Source organism: Enhydra lutris, unplaced genomic scaffold (genome assembly GCF_002288905.1).
Source record: "Enhydra lutris kenyoni isolate GAN:26980312 unplaced genomic scaffold, ASM228890v2 scaffoldscaffold28, whole genome shotgun sequence".
NCBI classification, from domain to species: Eukaryota; Metazoa; Chordata; class Mammalia; order Carnivora; family Mustelidae; genus Enhydra; species Enhydra lutris.
The window spans coordinates 58,339-77,137 of record NW_019154112.1 but is presented as its reverse complement, the minus strand read 5'-3'; the positions used below and the strand labels follow the sequence as shown (position 1 = coordinate 77,137).

The following is an 18,799-nucleotide window of genomic DNA, read 5'->3' as shown; positions in this document are numbered from 1 at the left end:
GAAGGCCTAGCGGTGCCTGCGGGAGGTGGAAAAGGAGGGGGGTCAGAGGTGAGAACCAGCTGGAGGAGTCAGGAACGAGAAGGGACCCGGAGGGGCAGGTGTCTGAAATGTGGTCGTCCAGGTGACCGGAGGATTCCTCTGGAGAAAGAGGGCCGCGCATGCGCCTGATGGAGCGCTGAAGCCCCATTGCCCGCAGGGCGCCGGCTGGATCCCGGGACGGTGGCTGTCCCGCCAGGCTCGGGGGCCAGGCTCTGGCCACGCTTGCTGGTCCTGGGTGGGGCTGGGAGCCGCTGAGGGCAGGGCAAGGGCGGCTGCGGACTTTGAGCTACACTTATCCTCTCTAGAGGTCGGTCCAGAGAGAAGGTGGCGAGCTGAAGCGGCGGCCAGTTACGTGGCGGACCTGCGGGTCTCAGCTGGCACGTCACTTCCGACTGGTTGAGTTTTAGCCTTTTAACATTCCAGGATTAGGTAAGTTGTCCCTGCCCTGGGCTTCAAATGCTCTTCGCTCTACCCTCTCCAGGCGGGCTTAAAGACATTGTTTACCTCCCCCAGTGGAGTGAAAGTCTTGCCTTTCTGCTGCTCAGGTTTTTATCTTCAACTCGCTCGCGGCTGACCGCAAGCAAGCTTGCAATAAACCGCGGTTAAAGTGGTTGCTGCCTAACGCTCATTCTTTCCACTTTGGAGGCTATGACTCCAGATTGTCCCAAAGAGCAGATGATGCTTGTGTGGGGACTCCAGACTTTTGCATTATAGCCTCCCTGCTTTCCTCTTCTACTGGAAGCTTTGCAGGCCTGTGACTTTGGAGGAAGAGCCTGCTGAAAGAAGTATGTTGAAACTAGGGATGAGGTGCTGAAAAGAGGATGGAGCTGGGGAGGACCTAGTGCAGGGTGGAATAGTGATGAGACTGGAGAGGAGTTGGTGCTATGAGTGTCTGATATTGTTCATCAAAAAGTCAGCTTGTCCCACCTTCTCTCCCCCAATACTTGGCATGCAGAATGAAAGACATGGGCAAATTTTGGTGTACCCATTTCTAGGAGGAAATGGCCGAAGGGCCCATCTTTTTCCTGTGTAAGTTGTGATGTTTACAAACACAGTGTAGTCTTTAACCCTACATCCTGGGAGCCAGAAACTGTTTACTTGCAGAAAACATCAAATGTGCGAGGTATAGGGGTTTAGGATCAGGCATACTAATATAATTGGTCTCCTTGAGCTTTTTTTCCTGGTGGCCAATGATTTGAAGAGGATTAGACTTGGGAAAATTATTTTTCTCATTGTTATTTGACTGTTAGGAATTTTAGCTGTGGTAAAATTTAGTTTATAAAACGCCTCAATCTTTTTTTTTTTTTGAAATTTTATATAATTATTTGAGAGAGAGTGCACGAGAGAGAGAGAAAGAGATCAGGAGCACGTCAGAGGGAAAGGGAGAAGTGGAGGCCCGGCTGAGCAGGGGGCCTGCTGAGGGACTCATCCCAGGACTCCAGGTATCATGACCCAGGGGGAAGGCAGAAGGCTAACTGACTGAGCCACCTGGGTGCCCAAAACACCTCAGTTTTAAGATAGGGTAGTTTGAAAGCCACTAACTGAGGGGTCAGCCACTTTAGCTTTGCTTTGGAGGGAGGGTGGTGACGGTGAGGTTTGGTTCTGGTTTTGATTTGTTCATTTGTAACTTTTTAAAGTGTTGCTAGCATTCCATACTGGCTTTCTGTTTGTAGGTAACCATTCCGAGGAGGAAGAGTATTTCAAAAAGTCTGTGAAGAATGTGTTTGCCTGGAGACTGATTATTAACAAGATTTTATGCTGAATATGGAAGGAAAGGTGAGAGAATGTTTAGATAAAAATATAAAATTATGGGGCGCCTGGGTGGCTCAGTGGGTTAAGCCTCTGCCTTTGGGCCAGATCATGATCTCAGGGTCCTGGGATTGAGCCCTGCATCAAGCCCTGCATCTCTGCTCAGCAGGGAGCCTGATTCCCCCTCTCTCTCTGCCTGCCTCTCTGCCTACTTGTGATCTCTCTCTCTCTCTATCACATAAATAAATAAAATCTTAAAAAAAAATTATGTAGGGCATGTACTAGGATATAGAATAGGGGTTGGCAAATCTTTCCTGTAAAGAACCAGATAAGCTGTATTTTCTGCTTTGAGGCTCATACTTCCTCTGTATTTGTAGTGTGAAAACAGTGTTAGTATTAAATGAATGAGAATTGGTTTGTTCCAATAAAACTTCTTGTATGGACACTGAAATTTGAATTTCATATATCATAAAATACTTACTTTTCTTTTGATTTAACCCCTAATCATTTAAAAATGTAAAAACCATTTTTTTTTAAAGATTTTATTTATTTATTTGTCAGAGAGAGTGAGCACAGGTTGACAGAGTGGCAGGCAGAGGCAGAGGGAGCAGCAGGCTCCCTGCCGAGCAGGGAGCCCGATGTGGGACTCAATCCCAGGACGCTGGGATCATGACCTGAGCTGAAGGCAGCCGCTTAACCAACTGAGCCACCCAGGCGTCCCTGTAAAAACCATTTTTAGTTTGTAGGCCATATAAACACAGGTATCCCGATATAGAACAATAATGAAGTACCCAGGATGTTTCAAGAGAGAGTAATTGCGAACAAGGGTGAACACAATGCTGTGATATCTTATTTCTATCTGTGTGAAATATTACATAAAACAATAATAAAGGAAATCTTAAATCTTAACCCACATTTATTATGACTTGTGAAACTTGGTAAGTTGAGATTTATGAATATAGTAGGATATAAGTACATTCTTTTTTTTTTTTTAAGATTTTATTTATTTATTTGACAGAGAGAGATCATAAGTAGGCAGAGAGGCAGGCAGAGAGAGAGAGAGAGAGGAGGAAGCAGGCTCCCTGCCAAGCAGAGAGCCCGATGCGGGGCTCGATCCCAGGACCCTGAGATCATGACCTGAGCCGAAGGCAGAGGCTTAACCCACTGAGCCACCCAGGCGCCCCTACAAGTACATTCTTTAAACAAGCTGTTTTCCTTGTTCAGAATTGAAAGGAATTGTAGTTCAGGGGACGGAATAATGCTGAGGTATAATGTTGATTTATTTATATCAAGGCATTTCCACCAAAGGAGTATGCAAAAATGCATTACAGTAATGACATGGAGAATTAAAATAAAAAAATATATACATTGTAATATATTTTTAAAAATTTATACCTAAATTCAATTTAGTTAACATATAGTGTATTATTAGTTTCAGGAATAGAATTTCGTGATTCATCAGTTGCACGTAAGACCCCATGCTCATTATATCAAGTGTCCTCAGTTACCCCATTCCACACTTAATTCCCCTCCAGCAACCCTCAGTTTGTTCCCTGTAGTTTGGAGTCTCTTATGGTTTGTCTTCTCTGTATCTTACTTGTTTTCCCTTCCCTTCCTCTGTGTTCATCTGTTTTGTTTAGAAAATTCCAGATAGGAATGAAATCATATGGTATTTGTCTTTCTCTGATTGACTTGTTTTGCATAGCCTAATACCCTCTAGTTCCATTCATTTTGTTGCAAATGGCAAGTTTTCATTCTTTTTGATGGCAGAGTAATATTCCATATCGTATATATAACACATCTTTTTTTTTCCTCTATAAGTGAAAAGCCAAATTGGGCTTTTTTTTTTTTTAAAGATTTTGTTTATTTTTGTGAGAGTGTACACATGAGTGGGTGGGGGGGTGCAGAGCGAGAAGCAGATTCCTGCAGAGCCAGGAGCCCAATGTGAACTTGATCCCATGACCCTGGAATCATGATCTGAACTGAAGGCAGACCCTTAACCAACTGAGCCACCCAGGTACCCTGGGCTTTTTTTTTTTTTCAACTTAAAATCAATTTAATTAATATTAATTATATTATATTAATAATACAGTATTTTTATAGTATATTTATAGTATAATTATTAATTAAGTATATTATTATTTCTAGGGGTAGAATTTAGAGTTCATCAGTTGCATATAACACGCAGGGCTCATTATATCAAATGCCCTCCTTAATGCCCATCACCCAGTTACTCTATGCCCCCATCTACTTCCCCTCCAGCAACTGTGTTTGTTTCCTAGAGTTAAGAGTCTTTTATGGTTTGTCTCCCTCTCTGATTCTGTCTTACTTTTTTTTTCCTTTCCTTCCTCTATGTTTGCTTTATTTCATAAATTTAAATATTTCCCCTAACGTGGATATGAATGAAAATAATATATTTGTTTTTTTAGTGTCATTCTATTTTATTTATTATTTTAGTTTAGCTTAGTTTCAGTATTCCAAGATTCATTGTTTATGCACCACACCCAGTGCTCCATGCAATATGTGCTCTCCTTACTACCCAGCTCCAGGCTCACCCAACACCCCCCATCCTCCTCCTCTCCAAAACCCTCAGTTTGTTTCTCAGAATCCACAGTCTCTCATGGTTCGTTAACACCTCCAATTTACCCCAATTCACTTCTCTCCAGCTCCCAGTGTCCTCTGTGTTATTCCTTATGCTCCAGAAGTAAGTGAAACCATATGATAATTGACTCTCTCTGCTTGACTTATTTCACTCAGCATAATCTCCTCCAGTCCCGTCCATGTTGATACAAAAGTTGGGTATTCATCCTTTCTGATGGAAGCGTAATATTCCATTGTATATATGAACCACATCTTTATCCATTCGTCTGTTGAAGGGCATCTTGGCTCTTTCCACAGTTTGGCTACTCGCCATTCCTGCTATGAACATTGGGGTACAGGTGGCTCTTCTTTTAACTACATCTATATCTTTGGGGTGAATATCCAGTAGTGTAATTGCAGGGTCATAGGGTAGCTCTGTTTTTTTTGTTTTTGTTTTTTTTTAAAGATTTTATTTATTTATTTGACAGAGATCACGAGCAGGCAGAGAGGCAGGCAGAGAGAGAGAGGGGGAAGCAGGCTCCCCGCTGAGCAGAGAGCCTGACTTGGGGCTCGATCCCAGGACCCTGGGACCATGACCTGAGCCAAAGGCAGAGGCTTTAACCCACTGAGCTACCCAGGCGCCCCAGTAGCTCTGTTTTTAATTTCTTTTTTTAAAAATTTTATTTATTTTTTAAATTTCTTTTCAGTGTTCCAGAATTCATTGTTTATGCACCATACCCAGTGCTCCATGCAATACATGCCCTCCATAATACCCACCACCAGGCTCACCCAACCTCCCATCCCCCGCCCCTCCAAAACCCTCAGTTTGTTTTTCAGAGTCCACAGTTTCTCATGGTTCATCTCCCCCTCCAGTTTCCCCCAACTCCCTTCTCCTCTCCATCTCTCCATGTCCTCTGTGTTATTTCTTATGCTCCACAAATAAGTGAAACCATATGATAATTGACTCTCTCTGCTTGACTTACTTCACTCAGCATAATCTCTTCCAGTCCTGTCCATGTTGATACAAACGTGGGGTATTCATCCTTTCTGATGGAGGCGAAATACTCCATAGTATATATGGACAACATCTTCCTTATCCATTCGTCTGTTGCAGGACATCTTGGTTCTTTCCACAGTTTGGCGACTGTCACCATTGCTGCTATGAACATTGGGGTACAGATGGCCCTTCTTTTCACTACATCTGTATCTTTGGGGTAAATACCCAGTAGTGCAATTGCAGGGACATAGGGAAGCTCTATTTTTAATTTCTTAAGGAATCTCCACACTGTTTTCCAAAGTGGCTGTACTAACTTGCATTCCTACCAACAGTGTAAGAGGGTTCCCCTTTCTCCACATCCTCTCCAACATACGTTGTTTATTGTCTTGTTAATTTTGGCCATTCTAACTGGTGTAAGGTGGTATTTCAGTGTGGTTTTGATTTGAATCTCCGTGATGGCTAATGATGATGAATATTTTTTCATGTGTCTGTTAGCCATTTGTATGTCTTCATTGGAGAAGTGTCTGTTCATGTCTTCTGCCCATTTTTTGATGTGATTATCTGTTTTGTGTGTGTTGAGTTTGAGGAGTTCTTTATTAGATCTTGGATATCAGCCCTTTGTCTGTAGTGTCATTTGCAGATATCTTCTCCCATTCTGTGGGTTGCCTCTTTGTTTTGTTGACTGTTTCCTTAGTTGTGCAGAAGCTTTTGATCTTGATGAAGTCCCAAAAGTTCATTTTCCCTTTGTTTCCTTTGCCTTTGGAGACATATCCTGAAAGAAGTTGCTGGGGTTGTTGTCAAAGAGGTTACTGCCTATGTTCTCTAGGATTTTGATAGATTCCTGCTTCACATTGAGGTCTTTTATCCATTTCGAGTTTATCTTTGTGTATGGTGTAAGAGAATGGTCGAGTTTCATTCTTCTATGCATAGCTGTCCAATTTTCTCAGCGCAGTTTATTGAGAGACTGTCTTTTTTCCACGGGTATTTTTTCCTGCTGGAGGAATTCCTGTGGAGGATTAGTTGATTGTAGAGTTGAGGGTTCATATCTGGGCTCTCTACTCTCTTCCACTGGTCTATGTGTCTGTTTTTGTGCCAGTACCATGCTGTCTTGGTGATCACAGCTTTGTAGTAAAGCTTGAAATCAGGCAATGTGATGCTCCCAGTTTTGTTTTTCTTTTTCAACATTTCCTTAGCAATTTGGGGTCTCTTCTGATTCCATACAAATTTTAGGATTGTTTGTTCCAGCTCTTTGAAAAATGCCAGTGGAATTTTGATCGGAATGGCATTGAAAGTATAAATTGCTCTAGACAGTATAGACATTTTAACAATGTTTATTCTTCCAATCCATGAGCATGGCCTACTTTTCCATCTTTTTGTGTCTTCAGTTTCTTTTTTGAGTATTCTGTAGTTCCTTGAGTATAGATCCTTTACCTCTTTGGTTAGGTTTATTCCCAGGTATCTTATGGTTTTTGGTGCTATAGTAAATGGAATTGATTCTCTAATTTCCCTTTCTGTGTTTTCATTGTTAGTGTATAGGAAAGCAACTGATTTCTGTACATTGATTTTGTATACTACTTCATTACTGAATTGCTATATGAGTTCTAGTAGTTGGGGATGGAGTCTTTTGGGTTTTGCATAGAAAGTACCATGTCATTTGCAAAGCGAGAGAGTTTGACTTCTTCATTGCCAATTCGAATACCTTTTATTTCTTTTTGTTGTCTGATTGCTGTTGCTAGGACTTCTAATACTATGTTGAACAAGAGCGGCGAGAGTGGGCATCCTTGCCGTGTTCCTGATCTCAAAGGGAAGGCTGTCAGCTTTTCCCCATTGAGGATGATACTCGTTGTGGGTTTTTCATAGATAGATTTTATAAAGTTGAGGAATGTTCCCTCTATCTTTATACTTTGAAGTGTTTTAATTAGATAAGGATGCTGTATCTTTTTTTTTCTTTTATTATGTTTTTTTAAAATTTTTTATTTTTTCAGCGTCTAACAGTATTCATTATTTTTGCACCACACCCAGTGCTCCATGCAATCCGTGCCCTCTCCAATACCCACCACCTGGATCCCCCAACCTCCCACCCCCCGCCCCTTCAAAACCCTCAGATTGTTTTTCAGAGTCCATAGTCTCTCATGGTTCACCTCCCAAGGATGCTGTATCTTGTCAAATGCTTTTTCTGCATCAATTGAGAGGACCCGGTGGTTCTACTCTATTCTCTTACCGGTTTATTCTATCACATTGATTGATCTGTGAATGTTGAAGCACCCTTGCATCCCATGGATAAATCCCACCTGGTCATGGTGGATAATCTTTTTAATATACTGTTGGATCCTATTAGCTAGGATCTTGTTGAGAATCTTGGCATCCGTATTCATCAGGGATGTTGGTCTGAAATTCTCCTTTTTGATGGGTCTTTGCCTGGTTTCCTCTTAGGACCTCTTTTGCTGTATCCCTCAGGTTTTGAACTGTCGTGTTTTCATTTTCATTTATTTCTGTTTGCTTTTTTAAATTCTTTAATTTCCTGGTTGACTCATTTATTCTTTAGTAGGATGCTTCTTAACCTCCATGTATTTGTTCCTTCCAGAATTTCTCTTGTAATTGAATTTTTAAGTGGGTAGTCTGAAAATATGCATGGTATAACCTCATTCTTTTGGTATTGGTTGAGGACAGATTTGTGACCCAGTGTGTGATGTATTTTGAAGAAAGTTCCATGTGCACTTGAGAGGAAGGTGTATTCTGTTGCTTTAGGATGAAATACTCTGAATATATCTTTGAAGTCCATCTGGTCTAGTGTGTCATTCAAAGCCCTTATTTCCTTGTTGATCTTCTGCTTAGATGATCTGTCCATTGCTGTGAGTGGGGTGTTAAAGTCCCCTACTATTACTGTATTAGTATTAATGTGTTTCTTTAAGCTTGTTATTAATTGGTTTATATATTTGGCTGCTCCAAGTTAGGGGCATAAAGATTTATAATTGTTAGATCTTCTTGGTGGATAGACCCTTTTATTTTGATACTGTGTCCTCCTTCATCTCTTTACACTCTTTGTTTTAAAGTCTAATTTCTCCAGTGTAAGGATTGCTACCCCTGCTTTCTTTTGATGTCCGTTAGCATGATAAATTGTTCTCCACCCCTCACTTTCAATCTGGAGGTGTCTTTGGGTCTAAAATGAGTCTCTTGTAGACAGCATATTAATGGGTCTTGTTTTTTATCCAATCTGATGTCCTATGTCTTTTGATTGGAGCATTTAGTCCATTTACATTGAGTAAAATTATTGAAAGATACCAGTTTAGTGGCATTGTATTACCTGTAAAGTCACTGTTACTGTAGATTGCCTCTGATCTTTTCTGAGCTTTGTTTCTTTTGGATGCTTTCTTTCTCAGGAAGTCCCCTTTAATATTTCTTGCAGGGCTGATTTAGTGTTTACAAATTCCTTTAGTTTTTGTTTATCCTAGAAACTATCCCTCCTTCTTTTATGAATGACAGCCTTTCTTGGCTGCATATTTTCCATACTTTGCACAGTGAGTATATGATGCCAGTCCTTTCTGGCCTGCCAAGTCTCTGTGGATGGGTCTCCTGTTGGTCAGATGTTTCTACCCTTGTAGATTATGGACCTCTTGTCCCGAGCTGCTTTCAGGATTTTCTCTGAAATTTGCAAGCTTCACTATAATATGTGGAAGTGTTGACCTATTTTTACTGATTTTGAGGGGGGGTTCTCTGTGCCTCCCAGACTTGATTTGCTGTTTCCTACCCCAGGTTAGGGAATTTCTCAGCCACAATCTGTTCGTATAAACCTCTTGTCCCTCTCCTTTTTTTCCCGAGACACCTATTATTTTAATACTATTTTGCTTCATTGTATCGCTGATTTCTTGAATCTTTCCTTCATGAGCCAGTATGTTTCTCTCTCTTTTCCTCAGCTTCCTTAATCTCCATCATTTTGCCTTCTATAACTATCTCTTCTGCCTCGTTTAATCCTAGCTGTTAGGGCCTCCCTTTTTTACTGTATCTCAGTAATAGAATTTTTAATTTCAGCCTGATTAGATTTTAGTTCTTTTTTTTTTTTCTCCAGTAAGGGATTCTCTAGTGTCTTATATGCTTTTTTAAACCCAGCTAATATCTTTATAATTGTTTTGAAAACTAGTTCTGACATCTTACTCAGATCCATATTGATTAAATCTCTGGCAGTGAGTACTACCTCCTGTTCTTTCTTTTGGGGTGTGTTTTTCTGTCTCATTATGTCCAGAAAAGAATAAATGAAAGAGAGAAAAAATAGAAAAATAACAACACCAGAAAAATACAAACTAAACAAACTAGAAGAAAAGCAGAAAGAAAACAAAATAAGAAAAAAATCAAACAAGAAGTAAAATGGAACAGAACAATAAACTAGATCCTGGGTGTATTTTGGTCTTTGTGTTAAAGGAATCTAGATCCCAAAAAAGGAAAGAAAGAAGAACTTTTATATATACTAAAATAAAATGAAAAGAAACTAAAAACAAGGAACATATATTTTATATATATTATATATATTTATAAACATATATGTTATATATGTATATAAAATAAACATATTTTATATATATATTAAATAAACAAAATATATGTTTCTCTCTCTCTCTCTCTCTCTCTCTCTCTCTATATATATATATATATATATATATATATAAAGAATTAGGGGCGCCTGGGTGGCTCAGTCAGTTAGACAGCTGTCTTTGTCTCAGGTCATGATCCCTGGGATGGAGTACTGGGATGGAGCCCTACATCGGGTTCCCTGTTCATCAGAGAGCCTGCTTCCCCCCTCCCTCTGCCTGCTGTCATACCTACTTGTGCCCTCTCTTTGTGCCAAATAAATAAAATCTAAAAAAAGAATAAAAAAATTAATAAATTAAGAAAATTACTTAAGAAAAAACTAAGAGATTACAGAGTAATAAAAAAGCCACTAATGCTACATACTGTTTTTCCCGCTAGCTGAATTTTTGCAGTTCTCTATGATCTATAAATTTGGTGTTAGCCGGATGTTCCTGCTTGTCTTCTGGGGGTGGGGCCTGTGTTGTTGCCCTGGTGAAATGTCGGCCCCTTTGTCAGGGGTTCCCGGCTCAGTGTAAGCAGTTCCAGATTGCACTGTATGGCACTGTTTTGCTCCCTGAAGGCTTTCAGCACCACTTGGGATGAAAATGGAAGCACCCCAGTCTCTAGCCCGAGCTGAAAGTTCACACCCCCACTCTCAGTGAGCCCTCACAGAAAAGCACTCAATCACTCTTGTCTCCCTGGTTTCTGTGCTGTGTTCACCCAGCCTATGACTGAACGTTTTTATCTCAGGCACACAACCAAGTTTCCAGTCTCCTAACTTCACGGACTCCTGTGGTGTGGACTTGTGCCATTCCTCCCTGCTGAGGGAGGAGGTTCTTGCCAGGCTACTGCCTTTTACAAGGCCCCTGCTTGGAGAATGGTTGTACCATTGTGCAGCAGTTCATGGTTTATAGCAACATGGAGCAAAAAACTGATTCCTAGACTGGTGTTTCGGCCAGCTTCCCTGAAACGACTGCATTCAGACATCCTGGCTTTTTCTGACCCCTGGTATCTTGTGACAACATTGTCCCACCTGGAATCCACCCCACTTTGCTACTAGAGCAACTTAAAGCCAGGGATGTCTCCAAGTGTAGCAGACTTCTAAAACTTAGGATTTTGTACTCCACTGCCTGTAATAGTTTCCGGTAGACCCCTTAAGCTCCCTCCTTTCCCTGGTTTATCTCCCAGTATATCTCGCCCTGGATGCACATCTCTGCACTTTCTACCTTGTAAAAAGTGGTTGCTTTTTCTATTTGTAGAATTGCAGTAATTCTTTTCTCAGATCTCCAATTGATTTCATAGGTGTTCAGAATGATTTTGCAACGATCTAGCTGAATTCCAGGGACCAGACAAAATTAGGATCCCATACTCCTCTGCCATCTTAAATCCTACTGACCCATTTATTCTTTAGTAGGGTACTCTTTATCATCCATGTATTTGTGGTCCTTCCAAATTTTTTCTTGTGATTGAATTGAAGTTTTAAAGCATTGTGGTCTGAAAATATGCATGGTATAACCTTTTTTAAATTTAAATTCAATTTGCTGGGACGCCTGGGTGGCTCAGTTGGTTAAGCAGCTGCCTTCGGCTCAGGTCATGATCCCAGTGTCCTGGGATCGAGTCCCACATCGGGCTTCTTGTTCTGTGGGGAGCCTGCTTCTCCCTCTGCCTCTGCCTGCCACTCTGTCTGCCTGTGCTCTCTCTCTCTCTCTCTCTCTTTCTGACAAATAAATAAATAAAATCTTTAAAAAAAAATTTCTAAATTTAAATTCAATTTGCCACATTATAGTAGTTTTTGATATAATGTTCAGTGAATCATTAGTTGCCATAATCTTAATCTTTTTGTACTGGTTGAAGACCTGATTTGTGACCCAGTGTGTAATCTGTTCTGGGGAATGTTCCATGTGCACTTGAGAGGAATGTGTATTCTGTTGCTTTAAGATGAAATACTCTGAATATATCTTTGAAGTCCATCTGGTCCAGTGTGTCATTTAAAGCCCTTATTTCCTTGTTAATCTTCTGCTTAGATGATCTGTCCTTTGCTGTGAGTGGGGCATTAAAGTCCCCTACTATTACTGTATTAGTATCAATGTATTTCTTTTCTTTTTTCTTAAGATTTTATTTATTTACTTGACAGAGAGATCACAAGTAGGCAGAGAGGCAGGCAGAGAGAGAGGGGGAAGCAGGCTCCCCACCGGGCAGAGAGCCCAATGCGGGGCTTGATCCCAGGACCTGAGATCATGACCTGAGCTGAAGGCTTAACCCACTGAGCCCCATCAATGTGTTTCTTTAAGGTTGTTATTAATTGGTTTCTATATTTGGGTGCCAGATGTTAGGGACATAAATATTTACAATTGTTAGATCTTTTTGTTGGATAGACCCCTTTAATATGATGGTGTCCTTCTTTGTCTCTTCTTACAGTCTTTGGTTTAAAACTTTGTTTATGGGGCGCCTGGGTGGCTCAGTCGGGCATCTGCCTTCAGCTCTGGTTGTGATCCCGGGGTCCTGGGATCGAGGCTGCTTGGCGGGAGGCCTGCTTCTCTCTCTCCCACTTCCCCTGCTCGTGTTCCCTCTCTCGCTGTGTCTCTCTGTCAAATAAATAAATAAAATCTTAAAAAAAAAAATAAAACCTTGTTTGTCTGATACAAGTGTTGCTACTCCAGCTGCCCCTTCCTCCACACCTCATCTTCTGGGACCCCATTTACATGGATATTATTTCGCTTTATGGAATTGCTGAGTTTTCTGAATCTCCTTTTGTGATCTAATAGTTTCCTTTCTTTTCAGCTTTCTTATTTTTCATCATTTTATCTTATCACTGATTTGCTCTTCTGCTTCATTCATCCTTTTTTTTTTTTTATAGCTTCCACTTGAGACTGCATCTCAGTAATAGCATTTTAAATTTCAGTCTGGCTAGATTTTAGTTCTTTTATTTCTGCAGTAGGGGATTCTCTAGTGTCTTCTATGCTTTTTTCAAGCCCAACTAGTATCTTTATACTCATTGTTTTAAATTCTAGTTCAGACATCTTAGTTACTTACATCTGTATTGATTATATATGCTGCCAAAGCAAGCACTCATCTGTATTGATTAAATCCCTGACAGCGAGTATTACCTCCTGTTCTTTCTCTGGGGGTGAGTTTTTCCACCTCGCCATTTGGAAAAGAAAAGAAGAAAGAAAGAAAAAACAATAAGAACAACAATGACAATGGAAAAAAAAACCAACAAAATCCAAACCAAACTGAAACAAAAGAAAAACCAACAAAAAAACCCACAAAAAATTAGATCCTGGGTTGTTTTGTTTTACTCATTAAAAGAAACGAGATTCAGGGGGCGCCTGGGTGGCTCAGTGGGTTAAGCCTCTGCCTTCAGCTCAGGTCGTGATCCCAGGGTGCTGGGATCGAGCCCCGCATCAGGCTCTCTGCTCAGTGGGGAGCCTGCTTCCTCCTCTCTCTCTGCCTGCCTCTCTGCCTACTTGTGATCTCTCTCTCTCTGTCCAATAAATAAATAAAATCTTTAAAAAAAAAAAAAAAGAAACGAGATTCCAAGATAAGAAAGTAGAAAAACCTCTATACACATAAAAATGAAGTAAAATAAAATTCAACCAAAGGAAATAAAAACTAAATATATATATCATGTGATATAAAAATTTAAAAAGAACAAAAAAATTTGAAAAAAATAGTAACATAACAAAAAATAATACTGAAAGCCTAAAGGCTAGAAAAACAATGCTATACGTATAAACTGTTTTCCCCAAGAGCTGAATCTTTGTAGCCTTCTATGATCCATAAACATGGTGCAAGCCAGTTGTGTGGCGCTGATTCTTAGATGTACTTGCCCTTGCAAATGTGCTTCTTTTGCCAGGAGGCTGGGCTCAGTCTGAGTGGCTCCGGATTCCACTAGGTGGCACTGTTTTGCTCCCTGAAGGCTTTTGGCACCCATGTGCAGGATGAAAATGGCGGGAGGCCTGCTTCTCCCTCTCCCACTCCCCCTGCTTGTGTTCCCTCTCTCACTGTGTCTCTCTCTGTCAAATAAATAAATAAATAAAATCTTAAAAAAAACAAACAAACCCAAAACCTTGTTTGATATAAGTGTTGGTACTTCAGCTGCCCCTTCTTCCCACGCCTCATCTTCTGGGACCCCATTTGCATGGATATTATTTTGCTTTATGGAATTTCCCTAGCCCTTGAGCTGAGTTGTGTCCCCCACTCTTCAGTGAGCCTTCACAGAAAAGCAGTCGATCACTCCTGTCTCTCTGGTTTCTGTCAGAACTCTGTGTTCACCCAGCATGTGACAGAGTGTTTTTATCTCAGGCACGCTGTTTCAAGTCACTATATTTACAGACTCCTGCTACATGGACTTGCACTGTTCCTTCCTGCGGGGGATGGGAGGGTATCTCGCCATGTTTCTGCCTTTTGCTGGGCCCCTGCCTGGAGAGTGGATGCACGATGGTGTTGTAGCTCACAGTTTACGGCAACACAGAGCAGAAAACTGGCACCTAGACTTGTTTTCGGCCGGCTTCCCATTCTTATTCCTGGGAACCTGCCACACTCAGGCACCCCCGTTCTTCTTGTGACCTCAGGGATCCTGAGACCACCCTGTCACACCTGGGATTCTGTCCCACCTTGCCACCTGAGCAGCTTTAAGTCAGGGACTTAGACCACTGTAGCAGACTTCTAAAAGTTACAGTTTTGCACCCTGCAATTCTTCCAACTGACTTCCTGATTGTACCTGCTCTCCAAGGTGAGAGGTGAGACAAAGCTTAGCCTCTTTCTTGCTCATGGCACTTCCTCTCACCCTGCCTTTGCTCCCTCCTGGAGTCTCCCTGATGGAGTGAGAGGAAAGCACAAGTAGGATGGTAGGAACTTGACTTTCGTGTTGTAAAGAGAAAATAAAACAGATGAACAAAGGAAAGGGAAGGAAAAATAAGATAAAAATACAGAGGGAGCAAACCATAAGAGATTCTTAACTATAGGAAACAAACTGAGGGTAGCTGGAGGGAAGGTGGGTGGGGGGATGGGATAACTGGGTGATGGGCTTTAAGGAGGGCACTTGAAGTAATGAGTACTGGGTGTTATATGCCACTGATGAATCACTAAGTTCTACCCCTGAGACTAATAATACACTGTATGTTAACTAAATGGAATTTGTATGGATAAAAAAAAAAAAAGGGTATCTGTCCTCAAGAAAGAGAAGGACTGCCTTATGGGGAGGACTGAGTAGCTTGTGAGCCGGTAGACTGGAGGCTCAGTGTCTTGCTAGATGTAGGCAGGAGGCTGGCTTAGTTTCTGGTCTTTCTAACACAGCTACTTGCTTTAGCAAAGCTAGCAAGTGGAGAAGATAGTAGAAAGTCACCTGGCAAAATGGAAGTCATGATTATATATATTCCAAGATCACCACTGCCACATTTTATTGGTTGGAATATATTCCGGGTCCTGCCCACACTCAGTAGGAGGAGATTCCACAGGAATTGGAGACCATTGGCCTTACTATAGAATCTGCGTGGGGATGTTCCAGGTGACAGATGACAGGAATGGAGGGTAGCAAGGTCTCTGCACTGCACATGCTCATACACAGGGTGCACAATCACTGAACAAGATAATTATCAACTCTGGGTTTGATATTGGACCAGGTGATTTGCAGAGCTAAGCTGTGTTATCCAAGCAGGGTCCTAGACACAAGAATCATGGCTTTCACTTGGAAAGATCTGTCTCAGCTTTATGGAGAGATCGCCCTCCCTGAGTATTTCCACCTTCCCTTGTCAGACATTCTAAATCTCTAGGAAAGCATCATAACTAGTTCAGTTTGGAACCATTTTTTTTTTGCTTTCCTGTGTCCTGTTGCCAGGGGAATTCCGATCTCCCACTATTTCTACCAGTTCCTCAGACAGTATCCTGCAGTCCCTTCTTGTGATTCTACTTTGTTGGTTTCTTTCCTTTCATCCAGGTTATTTCTCAGTGATTTTTCTCTTGTATTGATGAGTCAGTTACATTAAAAAGTCACTGTCCTCTAACTTAACCTTTCCACTAATTTTTGGACCAAATGGGCAAAGGTTCTCTTTCCAATCTCAGCTTCTTCCCACACAGGGACAAGACAGTAGTAGGATTCCTGTAGAGTCAGGAGTTGGTATAGAACCTCATCGCATGAGACAGGTAGGTCACATAGGTGTATACCTGTATCTTCTTATGTCCCTAGCATTTGGTACAACACCTGGCCCACAGTAGGCACTCAGTTAGCTTCTGTGTGGAGGCTGTTTCCCCAAAACTCATTATAATAGTTGCATTTACCAGGTTATATACCTGACTCTGAATTCCTTCATGTTTCTCTCACTGAGCCTAGCAGGGAGCCTAACATCTATTACTGCCCAATATGTGTCTGCTGAATGGAAGTGGGGCTTTCTTTGGCAATTCAAAGTTTTTTTCAACCGATTATGCACAATGTTTGAAAAATTCACATAACATGAAAGTATAGAGTGAAAAGTAAATTTCATCCTCTGTCCCATCCATAATTCTTCCAAACTCTTTCCCCGGACATAACAGCTGTTAACCAGTTTCAACAGTATTAAAGGGAGAGATTTCCATTTTAGCAGGTTTTTCTTTTTTTAAAAATATTTTATTTATCTATTTGAGAGAGAGCTAGAGCATGATTGGGGCAGGGGAAAGGGAGAAGTAAGCTCCCTGGAGTAGGGAGCCGGATGTGGGGCTTGATCCCAGGACCCTAGGATCATGACCTCAGCTGAAGGCCGATGCCCAACCAACTGCAGCAGGTGGTGTTTTACCAAGTATTCTATCTGCATCTTTGTTCTCTATTAATATTATATTGTGAGACTATCTCACTATTTACATGAAATCTGGCTCAAGATTTGATAATGACCGTTCTGTTGCTGGTAATTTTTAAAACTATAAGTGAAGCAAAAATCATAGTCATTCCATAGGGACAGAGTTTCATGGAACACATTGTCACTCAGATTAAAATAGCCTCATTCATTCACCAGCCTCCCCTGAGGCTACTTTAGTCTGTGTGACTACATTCCAGCTATGGTGACGCAGAATGAGGTAGTAGGTGTTGCCATAAAAGGATGGAAACTTCCTGTTCTTCTGCTCTCCTTGCCCTGCTCACAGACCACGGACTATGGTCCTAGGTGCCCTAGTTCTAATAAGGAAACTTCCCAGGGTCATTGTCACCAGTGTGTCTGGACAGCCCCGTGGTGCAGAGCGACCCTACAGCCCCGGACGCCTCACCTCACTCATGGGACACACACAAGCTGCTGTCTGGTCGACACCACTGTTAGCTGGGTTTCTATTGTACGTGACTGAACTAATGCATATGGAGAGGGGAGGGCTTCCTGGAGGGGGTGGCCGTGGTGGTCTGGTCTGGAGATGAGCAGAAACGGATACACGGGGGCAGCACTGGGGGCTCCCTGGGACACTGTCTGTGTTGAAGGGAGAGCTGGGCCCCAGGGGCAGCACAGGGAGACTGAAAACTGTTTTCTTCTCATCTTTGTAGCCACAGGGCTGCCCTGGGGGCGTGCATGAATTCACCAGCTGTTACATTTGGGGGCCTGTGTTTCTTCTCTTCCCTTCCTGTACTTTTTACAGAATTCCTTTGTTGACTGCAGCCAGGATGAGAATCCCTGCTGGTGACCTTTCCTCCCCCTCCTGTCTGAGGGCAGTGGCTGTGGGGGCTGAAATCTAGAGAAGAAACCCCTCAGAGGGAAAAGGAACGCAGGGTCATTTGTCATTGGATTCTATCAGAAATCTGCACTTATCCAGGCTGGCTTGGATGGCCCACCTTGAGACTGTGGACCCCAGACCCTCATATCTTGTGTCCTGGTGATTCCAGATACTCACTGCATGACTTCACTCTATTCTGTGTGTCACCAGCAAGTCACTATGTCCCTTCTGTTCCCAAAGTGGGTATTATTACACAAGGGCATGATACCGGAGGATGGGACCACTGGGGCTATCTTGGGATCTGCCTACAGCAGGGGTAATTTTGGGAACCACCTGAATGTGTGGCCTCTCACAGGCCTGTGGCTAGGAATGCAGAGATCAGACCGAAAGAAGAGTTCAAGTCCGAGGATGTTGGTGATCACTCCCCAGGAATCCAGATCAGAGTCGGGATGTCACACATAGTTGCAGGGGGCCAGGCCTGAGGCTCCACCAGTCAGTGGACCACATGCCAGACTCTGACTCAGGATGGGTGATGGAGAAGACGGGACAGTGCTGCAGGCATTTGGCACAGGTGGTGTGAGTGGCCATCATGTCATCCTGCTGCCAGGAGCAGCAGTGACAGCAGTCCTGGTCTCAAGGTGCGGTGGTTCCTCTTTGGGCCTTGACCTGGGGTGCGATGATGGATTCTGTTCCTGCCTGTGCAGCCTTGGGCCTCTTCTGTGGCTTTCCCTGAAATAAAATGAGGCCTAGTACTCTCTATCTATAGTACATATTTTCCTACTTATATAATTTATATATTTCATGTATTTTAAGTTATGCTTTAATATTTATATTATGCATACTTTATATTTTTGTATTATGTATTTATAATTTATAAGATAAATGTTTCTCTATAAATATATGTAGTTTCAGTTAAAGCAACTTGGAATCTGTTCAAAACAAGGAACAAGAAATCCATGAAGGAATATTTTCAAGAGAGCAGGGATTCAGAAATTTTTTCCAGTTTTATTGAGAAATAATTGACATGTAACATGGGTTTAAGTGTACAATCTGTTGATTCATTTATGTACTGCAAATGATAGCCTTGGCTAACACTTGCATCATGATACCCAGTAACTTTTATATCTTCTTCTTCTTTTTTGGGGGGTGTGTGGGAACATTTAAGGTCTACTCTTAGGGATGAATAAGTTTTTCTTTATGTTGAGC

General features: G+C 41.8%; 1 long non-coding RNA gene across 2 annotated transcripts; it reads left to right on the top strand.

Annotated features, from left to right (window-relative positions):
* The first annotated feature begins 20 nt into the window (after nucleotides 1–20).
* Nucleotides 21–18,393, top strand: LOC111152518. 2 transcript variants are annotated; one of them, XR_002640928.1, is made up of 3 exons: nucleotides 21–468; nucleotides 1,713–1,815; nucleotides 17,519–18,393. It is a non-coding gene; the product is annotated as an uncharacterized LOC111152518 (long non-coding RNA). The 2 variants fall into 2 exon arrangements; XR_002640927.1 differs by lacking the exon at nucleotides 17,519–18,393 and adding an exon at nucleotides 13,785–13,919.
* The last annotated feature ends 406 nt before the right edge of the window (nucleotides 18,394–18,799 follow it).